At 37.8% G+C, this 18,650-nt stretch overlaps 3 pseudogenes; 1 reads left to right on the top strand and 2 right to left on the bottom strand.

The window, feature by feature from the left end:
• Nucleotides 1–665: 665 nt before the first annotated feature.
• On the bottom strand, nucleotides 666–1,219 carry LOC119505470 (annotated as a pseudogene).
• Nucleotides 1,220–5,778: 4,559 nt separating this feature from the next.
• Nucleotides 5,779–8,803, top strand: LOC119505407 (annotated as a pseudogene).
• A 1,199-nt stretch (nucleotides 8,804–10,002) lies between these two features.
• Nucleotides 10,003–15,206, bottom strand: LOC119545241 (annotated as a pseudogene).
• Nucleotides 15,207–18,650: the final 3,444 nt, after the last annotated feature.

Genomic DNA, 18,650 nt, shown 5'->3' with positions numbered 1-18,650 from the left:
ATATTGAAATTGTCCAATTAGCTACTGAATCATCTATTTGATTTGAAAGTTTATGACTTCAGGAAAATTTTCGGTTTAACTTGAAGTGATTTCTTGCTCAGAATGATGGCATCCCGGAAGCACCATGGATTTATCCATGATTGTGAAGCACCATTTTTGTTTTGAATGGTTTTGTTTTTGATGAATGTAAAAAATAATGAAAAATAAAAACTACATTATGTATTTATATATACACTCACACAAAAAATAAACAAAAAACCCAGAACGGTCAGATGGTCTCCTTAGGCATATACGGGGTTAAAAGCAAGTTCTGATTCAGTAATGACTATGGAAAAATTTCCCCACATTTAGAAAAGCTGTTCTCTAATGCAAAGAAAATAATATACCATGGTATCAAATGGTCTTTTCTGGTAGATGAAGCAACTACAGAAAGCTTGTATTTGTTCAAAGTAACCAGTGATACTGATGCAAAAACAAAACAAAAACCAATACCCCCCCAAAAACCTAACAACTCCCCCAATACTACTACTTCAAAACAAACATATCAAACTTGATTTCCATTAGAACACATTAGAACATAGTTATTCTTTGCACTAATAAATCAAAAACCAAGATTCAGATTTTATATATATATATAAATATATATAAAAAGCCATGCAAAATAATTATTGAGCTTCATCTTCTAGCCAAGAATGCCAAGTTAGTCTCTCTTCATAAAAAGCAATTACAATTTGAGGGCACTTCATGTTTGCCTCTTTTGCCAGCACCAAGTCTGCCTCATCCAAATCTTTCCATTTCATGAGAAACATTAATTCTCCACTGCTGTCTGTGGCACCAATTATGCGTTCAGGATCAAGACCTCTAGCAAGGCCTCTTGGTTTGTCAGCAGCATCTCTTTTCTTTTTTGATTTGCTGTCATCAGTCTCACTGTCAGATAAAGATTTTCTTTTGGTACCATCTTTTTCTTTACCAGCTTTTTGAGAATTCAGGAATGCTTCATTTAACTCTGGGCAATCCAAATTTTCTTCAGGCTCCCAAGTATTGTCAGCATCTGTAAATCCCTTCCACTTCGGGAAATACCCCACTTCCCCATTCACTACATGTCGATCCAGTACTTTTTCTACCACAAATTCTTCAGGCTCTGCCTCTTCAACTTTTTTTACTCTTTCCATTCTGCTTCTTTCCCATTTTTTTGCAGTATAGTTTTATTGGGGGCCATTTTTTATTGCAGACTTGAAGAGCTATTATTCACCGCCTCCAAGCTGCTCCAAGTCCCGGGTCTGCAGATTCTCCAGCCATGGGCGCCTCCAGCTCCAGCCCAAACACAAGCTATTTTAATGATCTAGAATAAGTTGAACCAAGTGTCAAAGAAGAGCCTTAACACAAAGCCAATAAACAATAAAATCCTAAGGAAGAGAGAGAAACTAACCTTCAGAGTAAACTCATCAAGATAATCAAATGCCTGGACATCAGCAAAACATTACAAGCCATATTAAGAAACAGGAAGCTATGGCTCAGTCAAAGCAAATTACAACTTTGGAGGAGACATGGAATTCAGAAAAACTAATTAAAGATGTTCAAATAAATCTCCTAAATCCATACAAGGAGATGAAGGAAAATAAGGCTAAAGAGATAAAGTTGGTAAGAATAGAGTGGTATATGGGAAAAAATACACTTTATGTAAATAATGAATGATGGAATTGTTCTAATAATCTTTTAACAATTGTAACAAAGGCAACTACTCTTAAAATGAAACAATTATTTTAAAGGTGCTATCATCAATAGTAACAACCATTCCATACCAATGCAAGGTATTGGTGCGGTGGTCAATGGGAATTATGTATTTCAGGCATGGGTTGTTTTGTAAACTCACAACTTCTCCAATTTAAAAAAAAAGAGACCTTACTTGTCTCTGTATTTCATAGGCATATGCGAGCTATACTGCATTGAAGTCTGTGGCAGTTTGAATGAATTGTGTCCCCCAAAATGCCATTATCTTTGATGCAATCTTGTGTAGGAAGACATATTGGTGTTGATTACATTGTAATTCTTTGATTGAGTACTTCCAAGGAGATGTGATCCACCCAACTGTAGGTGATTAACTCTAATTGTATAGTTTCCATGAAGGCGTGGCCCCACCCATTCAGCACGGGCCTTGAGTAGTTTACTGGAGAACTATATAAGCTCAGACAGAAGGAGTGGGCTTTGCTATGGCCAAGAGGGACACTTTGAAGAATGCACAGAAGCTGAGAGAGTAGCTGCAGATGAGAGGCAGTTTGAAGACGGCCATAGAAAGTAGACTCTCGTTCTAGAGAAGGTAAAAGAGGACAAACACCCCAGGAGCAACTAAGAGTGACATTTTTGAGGAACTGCAGCCTAGAGAGGAGGGTCCCAGGAGAAAGCCATTTTGAAACCAGAACTTTGGAGCAGACACCAGCCACGTGCCTTCCCAGCTAACAGAGGTTTTCTGGACACCATTGGCCATCCTCCAGTGAAGGTACCCAATTGCTGATGTGTTACCTCGGACACTTTATGGCCTTAAGACTGTAACTGTGTAACCAAATAAACCCCCTTTATAAAAGCCAATCCATCTCTGGTGTTTTGCATTCCAGCAGCATTAGCAAACTAGAACAAAGTCTGATTGAGTTTTATTTTCTCATTTGTTTGAGATATTAAAGGGACTGCTATATGCCAACTGGTGGCAGGAGAAGCTGACTACAGAAAATAAACAGCAAATTTCAACATCTAAGCCCTGCACCTACTCTAAATTTTCTGACACATTTTCAAATATCATACTTGTCTAACCTTAGTTCAGGATTAACAATTGTGCTTTTTCATTTGAAGCATTAAGAAGCATAATATGCAAAATAGCAAACATTGTAAACAAACCAAAGCTTTGGCACAGCAATATCTCTTTTTGACACAGACACAGATGTCCTTTAATCTTCTGTCATCCGTCATCTGGCTCACATATCTCTTATAGCTCTAGCTTCCCTATAGCCATGAGGTGATTTTCAGTTTTTCTCCCCATTAGCAGGGGCACTTAATCTCCATAGACAAATTTATATCTCCACACATGCAGTTGCAGTTTGTTTACCTCTTGTCACTGGGATGAGGGAAGACAGATGGACTTACTATTATTAGGTATTGACAATAGCTAATCATGTTTTGGGGAGGCCCCAGAGATAGACCAGTGAACATTTGAAGGCTTATATTCTAGAAAATTGCAGCAGAGAGAATTTTAATTATTTCTTTAACTTTAAAATAGAAGTTTTCTATATTTATTTAGGCGTTAGGCACTTGGACTCAAGCATTGGATCACTCTCTAAGCTTCTGTGAGGGTTACATACAGAAATGTTCTGTAAAGTGTAGTTTGCTATATAAAACTGAAGTATCTTATTTTATATAAAAGACCCCCATAAGGAAAGAACCCTATCATATATTTAGTGTTTTCTATGGAATGGATGAGAATGCCTTGTTCTAGATGAGCAAACCTTTATTTTTGTTATCCTAAAAAAAGATATTCTCTTTTATTGAATATTAATGTGGAACTCAGTCTGAACATGGTGGTATAGACTTGTTTCTCTCTGTTCCTCCCCACTCTTCCTGATAAGCACAATTATAAATTCTGGAAGTAACACAAGAGCCAACAAAAGGAGAGCAAGCAGAAGGCAATCTTGTTTAGGACTCCATGACTGGAGGAACAATAGAGCAGCAGGATGTCTTATATATATACCACCACCCCACCTCACCCACCCACACATACCCCCCCACACACACACACACCAACAGAAGAAGGTAAGCCAGACCTAGTGTTTCTTGACCCCCAACCTAGGAGCAGAAGATAGCCCAAATAGGTTCACTCCTCCAGTGGATCTGATAACATTAGGTGAGCAAAAACCATCTGCAGAAAAGATTGATTGGGAGCCCTACCAATAAGAAGTGGCATGTGGAAGCACCCTCCTTTTCAGCCATGCCTGAGGATCTTATTTTCTGCTGAGAGATACAGAAGTGGGTGGAAGGGAAGTGCAGTAGACTCTCAGCCACATCAGGCAGCTTGTTCTAAGAAGCCTCTTTGTTCCAATGGACACTAACTCTCCCCCTCCACCCAGAGAAACCAGGTGGGTTGGCAGAACCAGCAAGAGTGACATGGTCACAACAAGGGGCCAAGCCTGGGCAGTGTCTTAGTCTGCCACTCCTGAGATTACCCTTGACCAACAAGAGACACCTGAAGACCCAGCTTGGGACATGACTTTGCCCCTGTAGACAGCATTAGCAATGAAAGTGAGAGCGCCAAAAGCATCAGATAAAGCATCAGAACAAAATAGCACTGCAAAGCCTCTGGAAATTAAACCACCATTAGAGCAACAGCTCACAAAAGTAGGCTATGACCTGTGTGCCAAACTGCTAAACTTAAGTGGGGTGACTACCTGTGTTTTTTTGTTTGTTTGTTTTTGTTTTTATTTAAAAAAAAATTAAATAGGAAGCAGAGTCTTCTAACATAATTAAAAAATGTCCAGTAAACATAGGAAATCAACCATCATATTCAAAACCAAGTATATCAAAATTTGAATGAGAAAAGACAATCAACTTCAGACGCTGGAGTTATCTAACAAAGATTTTAAAGCAACCCTTACATGCATCAAGAATCAATTCCAAATTCTCTTGAAAGAAATGAAATTAGAAAATATAAGCAAAGAAACAGAAGTTACATATTGCCTTCCAAGGCAGAAACCTTCCCATCAACATATAGCAAGGGGTTCACGCCAGCCTAAGCAAATCTGGGATGTCATGTTTTTTTCTGAGTATGTTAACACAGAAATCCCCATCTCATGCCTCAAGTGTTCTCCTTATTACAGAATGGTAGTCATGGTAGACTTTCCAGGGTTGAAAATTCAACCTCTGGAAATCTGTGACTTTGAATCGTAGCTTTTTCTGTCCTCCATTTATAGGAGATAACTCTTTTTTTCTAAGCTGCCAAAGAGGCCCTCTGATTTTTACACTTCACCTTCAGTTGGTGATTAATCACCTTCACTTTTACCTTGTCTGTCTGTCTCTCTCTGATGCATTAATTGTGTGCAACAAGTACCACCAAATTCCACTGCAGTTAGAATTAGACCCTTACCTTAACTTCCAAACACGTGGCAGTGAATTCCTTCCACTGGAATTCCATCACATTCCTCAACTGCTAAAAGTTTTAAAAAATGCACTGCTGCAGGATGCTAGAGAATTTCAATGCTACATGCTTCACCCATAATGTGGTCCTCTGTCATCCAGCCAAGATTTGCATCAAGAGCTGTACTGGGAATGCCTCAGGATCAAGTCCTGTGAAGGAATGAAGGAAGTAATAATGAATTGCAATGCAGTTGTAACAAAGACCTCCTCTGTTACCCTTCAAAATTTGCCCCCTTTGAGGTGAGGGACAGTTTCAAAAGAATTTAGTGACATCTGCCAGAAGTCAACATTTTTAGGAGCTCAGTGCCTCAGGACTTAATGGAAACTCTCAGTGACTCACTGCAGCATTCTTAATAGCGTTGTTTGTGCCTTTTAAAAGAATGGGGGAGGGGCTAAAGCCAGTTCCCATAATGCTGCATTCCAGTAGTTGTTGCTTTCTTGGGGTCACTCTGGCTTTGGTTCTGTTGCTTTCTAATCGTTATCAGGAGGAGGACTGAGCTGGATGACCAGACCATCCAGGGGATGCATCCAGGGGATGCAGTTATGGGCGCTGTGGCTGTGGATAATTATTTTATGTCATTAAGCAGTCCATAAAGTGCCAACATGGGAAAGAAATAAACAAAGGGAAAAAATACTCCAATTGATGATTCTTCTGAATCTTCAGAACCTATGTGCAGACACATTAGAAAAGGATCAGAACAGGGTAATTTGAAAAGGCTTAAATAAGTGTGGAATGGAATATTTGCCAAGATTGTAAGAAGGACAATAAAGTAAAAAGTAAATATGAAGAGAATGTGGAAGAAAACCCTTCAGTTTGGCTATGTCTTAAATGTGGCAGTCAGGGCTATGGCAGAAATTTTCAGGAGCATGCCTTGAAGCACTTTTTTACACCAAGAGCAGAACCTCATTGTCTGGTTCTTAATTCGGATGACTGAAGTGTATGGTGTTACATGTGTGATGATGAGGTCCAATACTGTAGTTTAAATCGATTGGGGCAGGTGGTTGATTATATTAGAAAACAAGCTGGCATTACAACTCCAAAATCAGCAAAAGAAAATGGGAGCATTGAACTTGAAAATAAAAAAAAATGTTTTTAAAGAGAGTAAAAATGAACGAGAGAAAAAAGGAAACCATGGCTATAGAAAATTTTTTCATGAATTCTACTTTCCAAATTCCTGAGAAAGGACTCAGTAATTTGGGAAATACATGTTCTTCAGTTATGCAGAATTTGTCACAAATACCTGTACTTAGAAAACTACTAAAAAAGTAAAACTGTCTAGAACGTTTGTGAAAATTGAACCACCTGATTTGGCACTAACAGAACCCTTGAGCCTTCAGGGCCTAATAAACCTTGAGCCTTCAGGGCCTCTTACTTTAGTCATAAGCCAGTTTCTTAATGAGATACAAGAGACCAAAATGGAATTGTGCCACCTAAAGAACTTTTTTCTCAGGTCTGTAAAAAAGCAGTGTGGTTTAAAGGCTGTCGATGGCAAGACAGCCGGAAACAGCAGGAATGGTTTGCTAATGTTGCCCGTTACGCAAAATACCAGAAATGGATTGGCTTTTATAAAGGGGGCTTATTTGTTACATGGTTACAGTCTTAAGGCCATGAAAGCGTCCAAGGTATGGTGTCAACGAGTATATCTTCACTGAAGGAAGGCCAATGAAGTATGGAAAACCTCTGTTAGCTGGTAAGGCACATGACTGGAGTCTGCTCTAGAGTTCTGGTTTCTACGGCTTTCTATGATGATGTTCCTTTCTAGGCATCTGCTTGCTCCTGGGCTGCATTCTCCAAAATGTCTCTGTAAGCTGCAGCTCCTCCAAAAGGACACACTCAGTTGCTCTGAGGTCCTCTGTTTGTGAACTCCTTTATATGACACCTCCGACCAGTGGTCCAATTAACACCCACTCTGAATGGATGGGGTAACACCTCCATGGAAATTGTCCAATCAAATGTTTCACTTACGGTTGATTGAGTCACATCTTCACGGAAACATTCAAAGATTCCAATCTAATTAACACTAATACATCTGCTCCCAAGATTGCATCAAAGAATATGGCTTTTGGTGGGATATAATATATCCAAACTAGCACAGGTGGGATGAGAGCAGAAGAACAACAAGAGTGAGTAAAGGTATTCTTAAAGCGTTAAGTAATTCTACTGAGAAATTGGATGAAGGACTAAAAAATAAAGATTATGAAAATAAAAAATTCAATGCCAAGCTTTGTAGACTGCATCTTTGGTGGTGAACTCACTAGTACAATCATGTGTGATGAGTGCAGAACTGTTTCCTTGTTTCATGAACCTTTCCTTGATTTGTCTCTTCCAGTTTTATAGTGTATTAAAAGCATAACTGATAAAAATCTAAAAAAGACAATGGAAGACAGCAAGGAAGATAAAGATAATGCCACTTACATAAAAGAGAAAATTTATTCCTTCAGGAACAAGTAAGCACTGACAGAAAAAATCAAAGAAGCAAGCCAAAACACAAGCCAAGAACCAACAAATGCAACAAAAGATTCAAGGAAAAGTTCTTCATATTTGTACCATTGACCAACCTGAAGATAATGAATGTGATGTTGAAATGTCACTTCAGGAAGAAATGGATAGTACATCCACTCGTATCTTACAAGAAGAAGTTACGCGTGAAGAATATTTTGTTAATCAAAAAAATTCCAATGGCCAAGAAAAAATGGTAGATAGTATAAATGACTATCAAAAATCCACAGAGGAAGGAGATGTGAAAAATGTCAACATGGACAAAGATCTGGAGGTTTTGGCATCTTCTCCCACTGAATTTACTGGGAATTTAAACGGTGTGAAGGAAGAGAGTGATGGAGAAGTAGACATTTCCAGTGGTTTTAAAAATCTTAACTTGAGTTATCATCAACCTGAAGAAATAAAGATAGAGGTTTTCAATGACAGTCATGCTCCTGGGACAACGATATATGAGGTTGTAAACGAAGATCCAGAAACTGCTCGCTGTAATCTTGCAAACAGGGAAGCTTGCAATATTGAGCATTCAGTCCATCACCATTTATATCAGTTCACCCATAATGAGAAACTGCAAATTAGAAATAAACTGCTTTGTGAATTGTGCACATGGAGACAGGATAATGGGCCAAAGGAAAACATGAAAGGTAAATGGAAACATGTTTGCACTTATGCCAAAAAGCAGATGTAAATTTCTCTTGTTCTCCCTCTTCTTGTTCTTCATTTAAAGAGATTTCAGCAGGTTGTTTTTTTGTTGTATTTTTTTTTTAATCATAATTTTTATTGTAGAATAAACACATAAAGTTTCTGGAAATCTTAGATTTGACTCCATTTTGTACCCTTAAATGTAAAAATGTCGCTGAAGAAAATACAAGGATGCTATATTTCTTATATGGAGTTGTTGAACACAGTGGCACTAAGAAGTCAGGGTATTATATTGTACGGGCTAAGGCAAAAACGGCAAACAGTCAGCTCTCTATTCCTGTTCTCCACAGTGATATTCCACTAGATTTTGAAATGGAATCAACCAAAGGGCAGTGGTTTCACATTAATGATACATATGTGCAAGCTGTGCCTACAACTAAAGGACTAAATTCACAAGCACACTTTCTATTTTATGAGACAATACTTTAACAACTTCAAAAAAATGCTTTCTGGAAATGTGTTTATGGTGGCTTTAATAATGGCTATAATAATAATAATAGTAATAACAGTAATAATAAAAGTAAAGACTGTCAATCATGTTCACTTAAATTTAAATAAGTACAAGAAGAAATCATGTTTATAGAAATATTAGGGGAGAAAAAGTCCTCACAAATTTTCAATGGTTTTGCATTGTCAGCAGCTTTTATTCCTGCTTCCAATTTCTGCAGAGGAAATTCTGAATTACTTAAGTCATCTGTGTTTAATGTATGGGTGGTGGAGTTGCAACACATCAATAAACTAATATATCCCCCCCACCCCCCACAAAAAAGAATAGAGAACTTTTACAAAGCCAAATCAGAAAAGGGGGATGGGAAGGCTGTATACCCCCCAGGCAACAATCATAATTATCCCTTAGTAGTTTTAGAAATAATAGTATCACTTATCTGGGCAATTCTATAGGTAACGGGTACTCGCTTTAAACAGGAATGATAAAACAGGACTTGTAAAATACTTAGTACTTAGACTCACCAATTAGGAGGGCTAAGCACTCCTCAGTTCCCACCTTTTAGTGATAAAATGTCTAATTTCTATCTGTTAGTATCTGAAAAGATGAGGAAGTCCTCAACTTTCTGTGTTTCTGTATCACCGGGGTAGGCCAAGGGAAGTAATTTAGAAGTATCTTATTGTAGCATTAGGCATTCTTGTATTGTGCCGTATTATTTTATAACTAAATTTGTTGTCTCCTTCATATATGCATATGCAAAATTTCCATTCTTTTTAATTCTCAGGAACTATAAAGTCTAGGAAGGAATGAGTCTTTTTTGTCATTGTTTTGTTTTTTCGTAAATAGCTCTAAAGATTTTATTTAAGAAATCTAAGTTCTGAAACCAACTGAGACTGAGGCTCATCAATAGGCAGGCCATTGTGTCTAACCAAAAATACTCTCTTCCTTCCATCTCTGGTCTAAAAGATCCCCAATCAAAACTGCAGTCAAAAGACCAAACTCCTTTCAAAATGACAAAAGTATTCCATGTTCAAGTTAATCCACCATACTGACTTGTCACTTGACTAAAGGTTATCAAATCAAACCTGTATAGAACTTTTTTAGAGGGGAAAGAAAAACAACAACTTTAAAAATCTCTGTATTTATCTCAGGACAAAAACTCAAATGATATCTTTCTAATGAGTCAACTTTTAGTTGTTTTTGATAGGCTGGCATTGGGAAGGTTGCTCTGGATTTTTCTTATTGTTAACTGATTCACATTTTTATTCCTCTTTTCAGGCACAAAGGAAGCAGACCAAGGAGACTGAAGGTGGTTATGAAGACCATGCATTTCTAAGAACATCTTAAACAAAGATGACCCAAACCTTTGATCCTCAAATAGCCGGTGTGAACTGCTTAACAAAACACGCTGGGAAAACCCTGCCTGAAACAAGCAATTTGGTGATTTCATTTCATTAGTCCCTGGACTAGAACTGGGATTGGAGTGAAAAATCTTCATTCGTTTCTTGGTCAGTTGGAGAGAGGAGAAAAAAAGGAGCAGGTTTCCATTCATTTCCATTTTCTAAGTGATCAGAAGTTAGAGAACCTTTGGAAAAGTTTGTCTTAGTTCTCCAACTTACCAGGTTCATCAAGAAATTCACTGCCTTGGGATGGCTTTGACAACCCATCCAAATCCACTGACTTAAAACCATTATTACAGAGGTTCTTGCTGTTGGCCAACTCCAACATCACTGAATCCAGCTCAGAGATTTTGTCACGGTAAGCTGCTTCCACTGATGCTTCACTAGATGTTCTTTTTTTTTTTTTTTTTTCATTTTTATTGAGATTGTTCAGATACCATACAATTATCCAAAGATCCAAAGTGTACAATCACTTGCCCCTGGATACCCTCATACAGCTGTGCATCCATCACACTTAATTTTTGTTCAATTTTTAGAAACTTTTCATTACTCCAGACAAGAAATAAAGTGAAAGATGAAAAAAGAAAAAAAGAAAAGGAAACTCTAAACCTCCCCTATCCCTAACCAACCCCCCTCAATTGTTGACTCCTAGTATTGATATAGTACGTTTGTTACTGTTTATGAAAAAATGTTGAAACACTACTAACTGTAGTATATAGTTTGTAATAGGTATATAGTTCTTCCCTATATGCCCCTTTATTATTAACTTCTAATTGTACTGTCATACATTTGTTCTGGTTCACGGAAGCGATTTCTAGTATTTGTACAGTTGATCATGGACATTGCCCACCATAGGATTCAGTTTTATACATTCCCATCTTTTGACCTCCAACTTTCCTTCTGGTGACATATATGACTCTGAGCTTCCCCTTTCCACCTCATTCACACACCATTCGGTGCTGTTAGTTATTCTCACATCTTGCTACCAACACCCCTGTTCATTTCCAAACATTTAAGTTCATCCTAATTTAACATTCTGCTCATACTAAGTAAGAGCATCTACATTTCTTCCACAAGGCAGGACGGAGAGTCAAAGAAGGTAGAGAGGCAAAAGAAAGAGGAAACAAAAAAATGACAGCTAGGAAGCAGCAAAAGGAAATATAACCTTAAATCAAAGTAGAATAAAGAATCAGACAATACCACCAATGTCAAGTGTCTAACATGCCTCCCCTATTCCCCCCTCTTATCTGCATTCACCTTGGTATATCACCTTTGTTACATTAAAGGAAGCATAATACAATGATTCTATTAGTTACAGTCTCTAGTTTATGCTGATTGCATCCCTCCCCCAATGCCTCCCCATTTTTAACACCTTGCAAGGTTGACATTTGCTTGCTCTCCCTCGTAAAAGAACATATTTGTACATTTTACCACAATTGTTGAATACTCTAGATTTCACCAAGTTACACAGTCCCAGTCGTTATCTTTCCTCCTTTCCTGTGGTGTCTCACATGCTCCCCATCTTCCTCTCTCAACCGTATTCATAGTTACCTTTGTTCAGTGTACTTACATTGTTGTGCTACCATTTCCCAAAATTGTGTTCCAAACCATGCACTCCTGTCTTCTATCATCCTGTAGTGCTCCCTTTAGTATTTCCTGTAGGGCAGGTGTCTTGTTCACAAAGTCTCTCATTGTCTGTTTGTCAGAAAATATTTTGAGCTCTCCCTCATATTTGAAGGACAGCTTTGCTGGATACAGGATTCTTGGTTGGTGGTTTTTCTCTTTCAGTATCTTAAATATATCACACCACTTCCTTCTTGCCTCCATGGTTTCTGCTGAGAGATCCGCACATAGTCTTATTAAGCTTCCTTTGTATGTAATGGATTGCTTTTCTCTTGCTGCTTTCAGGATTCTCTCTTTGACTTTGACATTTGATAATCTGATTATTAAGTGTCTTGGCATAGGCCTATTCATATCTCTTCTGTTTGGAGTACGCTGCGCTTCTTGGATCTGTAATTTTATGTCTTCCATAAGAGATGGGAAATTTTCATTAATTATTTCCTCTATTATTGCTTCTGCCCCCTTTCCCTTCTCTTCTTCTGGGACACCAATGATACGTACATTATTGTACTTTGTTTCATCCTTGAGTTCCCGGAGACGTTGCTCATATTTTTTCATTCTTTTCTCCATCTGCTCCTTTGCGTGTAGGCTTTCAGGTGTTTTGTTCTCCAGTTCCTGAGTGTTTTCTTCTGCCTCTTGAGATCTGCTGTTGTATGTTTCCATTGTGTCTTTCATCTCTTGTGTTGTGCCTTTCATTTCCATAGATTCTACCAGTAGGTTTTTTGAACTTTTGATTTGTGCCGTATACATGTCCAGTGCTTCCTTTACAGCCTCTATCTCTTTTCCAATATCTTCTCTAAACTTTTTGAATTGATTTAGCATTAGTTGTTTAAATTCCTGTATCTCAGTTGAAGTGTACGTTTGTTCCCTTGACTGGGCCATAACTTTGTTTTTCTTAGTGTAGGTTGTAATTTTGTGTTGTCTAGGCATGGTTTCCTTGGATATCCAAATCAGGTTTTCCCAGACCAGAACAGGCTCAGATCCCAGAGGGAAGAAATATTCAGTATCTGGTTTCCCTGAGGGTGTGTCTTAGAAAATTGCTCCACCCTTTGATGCCTCGGGTCACTGTGCTTTTCTGCCCAGCAGGTCATGCCTGTTAGCCTATAATTCTTGACTGGTGTGAGGAGGTATGGCCGTGTTCCCCCAGGCTCTGGGGTCTGGTTTTGAATGGAAAGGGCCCCACACCTTTCCTCCTAGAGAAGACAGACCCCTCAGGTGGAGGTCATTAGCATTTCAATGGTCTTGCTCTCTGCTTGTGGTGTCTCCACCCTTCCCAGAGTCACAGCCCTGGAAACTGAAAATGACTGGGGCTTTCTCCACTGAGCCAAAAAAGAAACAGATAGTCCCCTTCAGACCCAGTCCAAGGTGACCCTCCGGCTCTCCCAGGTCAGTCGTCACCCAAAACCTCTGTCTGTTTTTTGGGGATGCGTACCTGTACTGAGCAGTTCACACTCGCTACTTAAAACCCCAGTTGGAGCTCAGCTGAGGTGTATTCGCCTGCTGGGAGAGAGCTTCTCTGTGGCATCACGTGGCTCCGCAGCTCGGGCTATGGGGGAGGGGGTCTCCCGACCTGGTTCCGCAGGTTTTACTTACAGATTTTATGCTGTGTTCTCGGGCATTCCTCCCAATTCAGGTTGGTGTATGATGAGTGGATGGTCTCGTTTGTCCCCCCACAGTTATTCTGGATTATTTACTAGTTGTTTCTGTTTTTTTGTAGTTGTTCCAGGGGGACTACTTAGCTTCCACTCCTCTCTATGCCGCCATCTTGCCCGAGTCCTACTAGATGTTCTTGCCTGGTTCATTTCAAAAGAGTGAATAGAATTCAACTTCCTGGATAAACATGAGCCTGATTTCTCACTTGTTTTTGAAGATATTTCTCCAACAGAATTCACCATTGTGTTCCCTTCCATACTTCCAAAATCCAAACTTTGGAAATAGCTAGTAGAGTAACAATTCCAAAACCCTGTCTTGGAGGAAGTAAAGCATTTTGATTTCTTTTCATTTTCACTTCTACTTATATCATCCTCTGAAAAATCTTTATTACACATTTGGAGAATCACAAAAATCATCAAATACCAGTTTTCTGAGATGGTTTGAGTGCATTTTGAAACCTCTAGCTTTGACCACAGAGTTTTCTCTATTTTCTGGAGTATTGAGCTGAAGGCAACTAAGGGACAAAGCAGTACAAGGAGCTGGAAGATCATAAAGTTCTTCATTTTTGTAGGGTTCACAATCACGTGTTGTATTACCCCACTCTCTTTCCAAGTAAGTGTCCCTACTTGTATCTGTCACATCTAACATTATTTCTACCCCATTTTTGATAAAGTTCTTTGTTGTTTGACCAATTTGGTTCTGTTTTGCTGGTGCTTTCCCTCTGGCCAAACTAGCATCAGAAAGCATGCTGCTGGGAGGCTTTATCAGGTGGGAAAGACATGAGGTGGATGAGCCAGGCTGCTTTCTGACACTGTCACCTTGGTTCTCTGATGCTACATCCCTCCTCACTGCCTTTTTTCCCTTTGCTATCTGTAGAAAGTGCTCTGTAGCAAATGGAATGCATAACTTTTTTCTCTTCACTTGAATCTTTTAGCTGTGCAACTTGAGATTCTAGTTCCTCTCTATATTTATCACTTTGTTCTAGGGCTTTCTTGTGGCGACCGGTTTTATGTTCACACTGTTCAATGTTGGACTGAAGAGCAGAAATTGTAAACCTTCCAGACTGCAATTAACTGAACTCCCATAGACAGCACACACTCCCTTCAATTTTTCTGGGGTGATCATCTGTTATCAAATTCTCCCTCACCAGGCCACCATTTTCCAAATTCAATTTTTTATTTGCCTCCTTTAACTTATCCATATCATCATTCACTTTTTCATAGATTTCATTAGCTGTTCTGACTTTTTTCTTCCACTCTGCTATAGTGTCTGTGTCAATTTTACTTGGATTATCTGCAACTGGATGTTTGTCTTCACTTTGGTTGCCTTGCATCAAGGTTAAAGGATCCAGAATGGTCTTGATCTGTGACTCCAAGCTGAGATTTTTATTCTTAAATTCATCTCCCTCTATCATCTCTTTCATCCTCAAATTCTTTGTGGAGTAACTCGAGTCTAGTTTTCCAAAAGTGCTTTCTGACTGTATGGCTTAGCATAGGTTCACCTTTCATTTGTTCCTCTGATAATCTCTTTGCAAGGATTTTCAGGAGTGATAGGGACTCTGCAAGCTGCACACTGGCTTCTTCAACCACAAATCGATACAAATTGAACAAAATACAAGGTTGTTGATGCATATGACAGGCTGGCATACCAAAGTAGCAGAATAGGGAATCCAGCTCTGAGACCTGGCTGCTTTTTTCCAACAGAGCACCTTCATTTTCTTCGGTTTGAAGCTGGACAAATGTCCAAATCAAGGCATCAGCAATGCGATGCTTTTTCCCTTGAAGACTGGCATGCTTGGCCTGGCTGCTGGGGATCCTTGGCTCCTCTGTCACATGGCAAGGCACATGATGGTGTCTCCTGTTCTTTCTCTTCTCTTCTTGGTTACATTGATATCCAGCCTCTTTCTTCCTGTGGCTTTCTCTCTCCAGGAAAGCATCTTTAAAGTAGATCGCTTCAAAGGAGACATGGGACAAGAAGAAAACTTCACTATTTTCCATCTCAGGTCCTAAAAATTGGTCAATAAATTTGTTATTTTTCCTTTCTACTTAGATCCATAAAAGTGATTTCAGTTTTTTTATTCATTTTATTGAGATATATTCACATACCATGCAGTCATACAAAACAAAGCGTACATTCAATTGTTTACAGTGCCATTATATAGTTGTGCATTCATCACCAAAATTAATTTTTTTCAGTTTAAAACTGTAAGTTTTCTGAACAAAAATACTCCCCAAAATAGCATATCCTTATTTGGAATTCCATATCCAAGAGTAAAATAGATGAGTATTTTATTATTTTATATCAATGCAATTCAATTTCATTAAGAAGTTCTAATATGGCACATCTTTACCTTAAATGTATGGTAGACTGTTAATTCATGTTAATCATTAAATTACAAGAACATTGCCTGTAAATTGTACTGTTGGAAACAGAAAATATCCTGTAACAGAGAAATTGCTTACAGCTTTTCATTAGGTTTCTATTGTTTTATTATCCCATCATCACTTTTATCACTGGGTGTGATAATATATTAAAAGTTCTTTTTTGGAGAAAGGAACTAAAACTACTCATATTTTTAAATGAGATATTTTCAGTTAACTTCAGATTTCTATTAATATGTGAATTGAGTTTTGTAAATGTGAACTTTTAAAGAAATTTTTCAAAGTGGACAGTTATTGCTTTTTCTGCCAGAGGCAATAAGAATTAACAAGCTGTGGCCTTATTTAGCACCTCATTCAACCAAGGACTCACTGCATTTTTAACAACACCTCTAACAAATACACATATCGATTCTGTGAAAAAGGTACAGGAGTAATTCTAATTCTTAGCTTTGAACACGAAGTCCATTCTTCTTTCTACTGTATGCACTGATGGTTCTAATGGTTGAATGAAAGATAAAAATAAAAAGGTCAAATGATCTCATCCAAATACAATCTTTCATCTTAGATTTATAATGCATGCATATTAGATAAGCCTAAATCAAATGGAGTTTTCTTGACTAAGGCTGAACCTTTTTTACTGTTGTTTTGTTTTGAAACAGAAATGAGAAGTAAAATATTAACGTTGGGCAGTAGGAGCTTTAACTCTATTTTTACATAATAAAGCTCAAGGTTAATGAATTATACCAGTTTCTTGTCTGAGGGGACATTTCATAATATCAAATTTCCTTAAATGTTGTGAGAAGATGTTAGTGTAATAGATTTTTAGTTAATATTTGTTTGAATCAGTAGGGACCCTTGCTTCTCCATTATAAAACTCCCTAAGAAAATTGTATTACTTCTCAGCTATAGAGATCAGAAACTGAACTTTCTATCACCTAATTTAGTCATTCTTCCTGTTAGCATTATTCATTGCAACTGAGAATTGTTTAAATATTTAAACATTTGACCTATATCAGTCACCTAAGGGCTGCTAAACAGCAGGCATAATTTTAAAGGAAAATAAATATGTCATCTTCTTGAAAGAAATCTACAGCATATTCATTAATAAAGTAGCATTATTTTAATCGTAGCACAAGAACTGAAACAATGGGCAATAGCAAAACAATGACATGCTTGTGGTAACATAAGAAAGAACTCTGTAAAAGTCAAAGTGACATGATTTATCCATGGAGGTCTGTACCCCTTGTTACTTAAATTATTTTAAGCATGAGTTGGGAGAAAATATAGTGCAAGGGGCTTAAGCGTCTGTGGAATAAATTCTTTACAAGTTCTTAGACTACTTTCGTTATGTTAATTTTGTATCCAATCTACGCAACATGTAAATCAGAGCTGGAGTTAGGGTAAGACAATGATAGAACAAGTTTATTATATGCATTACTGCTTTTAAATACACAATGAAATTGCTTACATTAACAGGCCTGCTGATTTGATTTCTATAGTAGAAACTTGTGCTTTTTATTGATTAAGTTTTATGTATTGATATTGGATAATACTGTTCTTGTTCATTAAAGAAGGTTTAATTTAATTACTCCAGCAAAGTCTAAATTCTGTTCTCCAAGTTTATTACCATTTTCAATTACATGCTCTGCACAGCTGCCTGAATGACCTTTGTAAAACACAAAACTAATCGTGTTGCAGCCCAGCTAGAAATCCTTCAAGAGCTCCCCATAGACTCCCAGATAAAGTTCAAATTCCTTAGCTTGGCCCACAAGATAATTCATGTTAAAGCCCTGGAATGACTGTCCTTTGGTGGCCTAATCACAATTAGGAGTAAATTATGAAATCTGCCATCTATTTTTGGCATTTGTGCTAAACATTTTTCAGTTATTCCTGTAATGTTTTTTACCCTTACACTGTCTTTGTTTCTCCTCTGAAGCCTTGCCCTGACTCCCAACCTGATTCTGATTCTGCTTTTTAATCTTTGGAATGTTTAATGTCCTCTATAGCATTTTGCCTTATCTGTTTTGCCTTACATTTCTTCCTTTGACTAGTTCATTGCTGACTGCACCCTGGTTTTTGCTGCCAGACACCACTCATGTTCTACTCTTAAAAGGGGCATTTTGAAGCTATTTCTCAGCCCATCTTCTTCCTGCCTCCACCGAAGTTCCAGTTGTACAACAGAGCTTGCTATTTCTTGAATTTTGAGTACATCTTCTCACCTTGATATATATTTTTAATTTTTGTTAATGTCAGTGTTTTGAAGATTTTCCCTCCACTTCTTTGTACTGGGCAACTGGTTTGGTATTTATAAAAGTGACTTTCTTAAGCAGATGCCCATTTGGTTCATTTGTTTAACAAATGTTCATTGAGCACTTAACTGCAATATGCCATTTACTCTTTGTTGTAGACATGGCAGAAAATAAATTAGTCAAAATCTCAACCCAATGGAGTTTATATTCTGACAGTAAGTAATACTTACCATTCCTCTAAATTAAATGTATCTGTTCTTAGATAGATTTATGAAGAAACATGTCTCAAGCAGATTTCAGAGCTTGCTTTTGTGTTATCCCATGTTAATCTATTTATTAGTAATAATAGCTCTCTAATGTAGTATAGGTGATATATGTTCCTCATATCAGTGTATGTTACACAGTTAGATTGAGATTTAGAATAAAGCTAAATGTGATTAGGCCTCATGTAATGCTTTATCAAGGATAGAATTCTAAGGATTCAAAAAGTTGCAACTCTATGTAATAATTTACAAGCCCGAAGGTAAA

The sequence above is a fragment of the Choloepus didactylus genome, chromosome 10 (genome assembly GCF_015220235.1).
Source record: "Choloepus didactylus isolate mChoDid1 chromosome 10, mChoDid1.pri, whole genome shotgun sequence".
Classification (NCBI taxonomy): domain Eukaryota; kingdom Metazoa; phylum Chordata; class Mammalia; order Pilosa; family Megalonychidae; genus Choloepus; species Choloepus didactylus.
The sequence above is the reverse complement of the archived record's forward strand: the minus strand, read 5'-3'. Positions and strand labels throughout refer to the sequence as shown.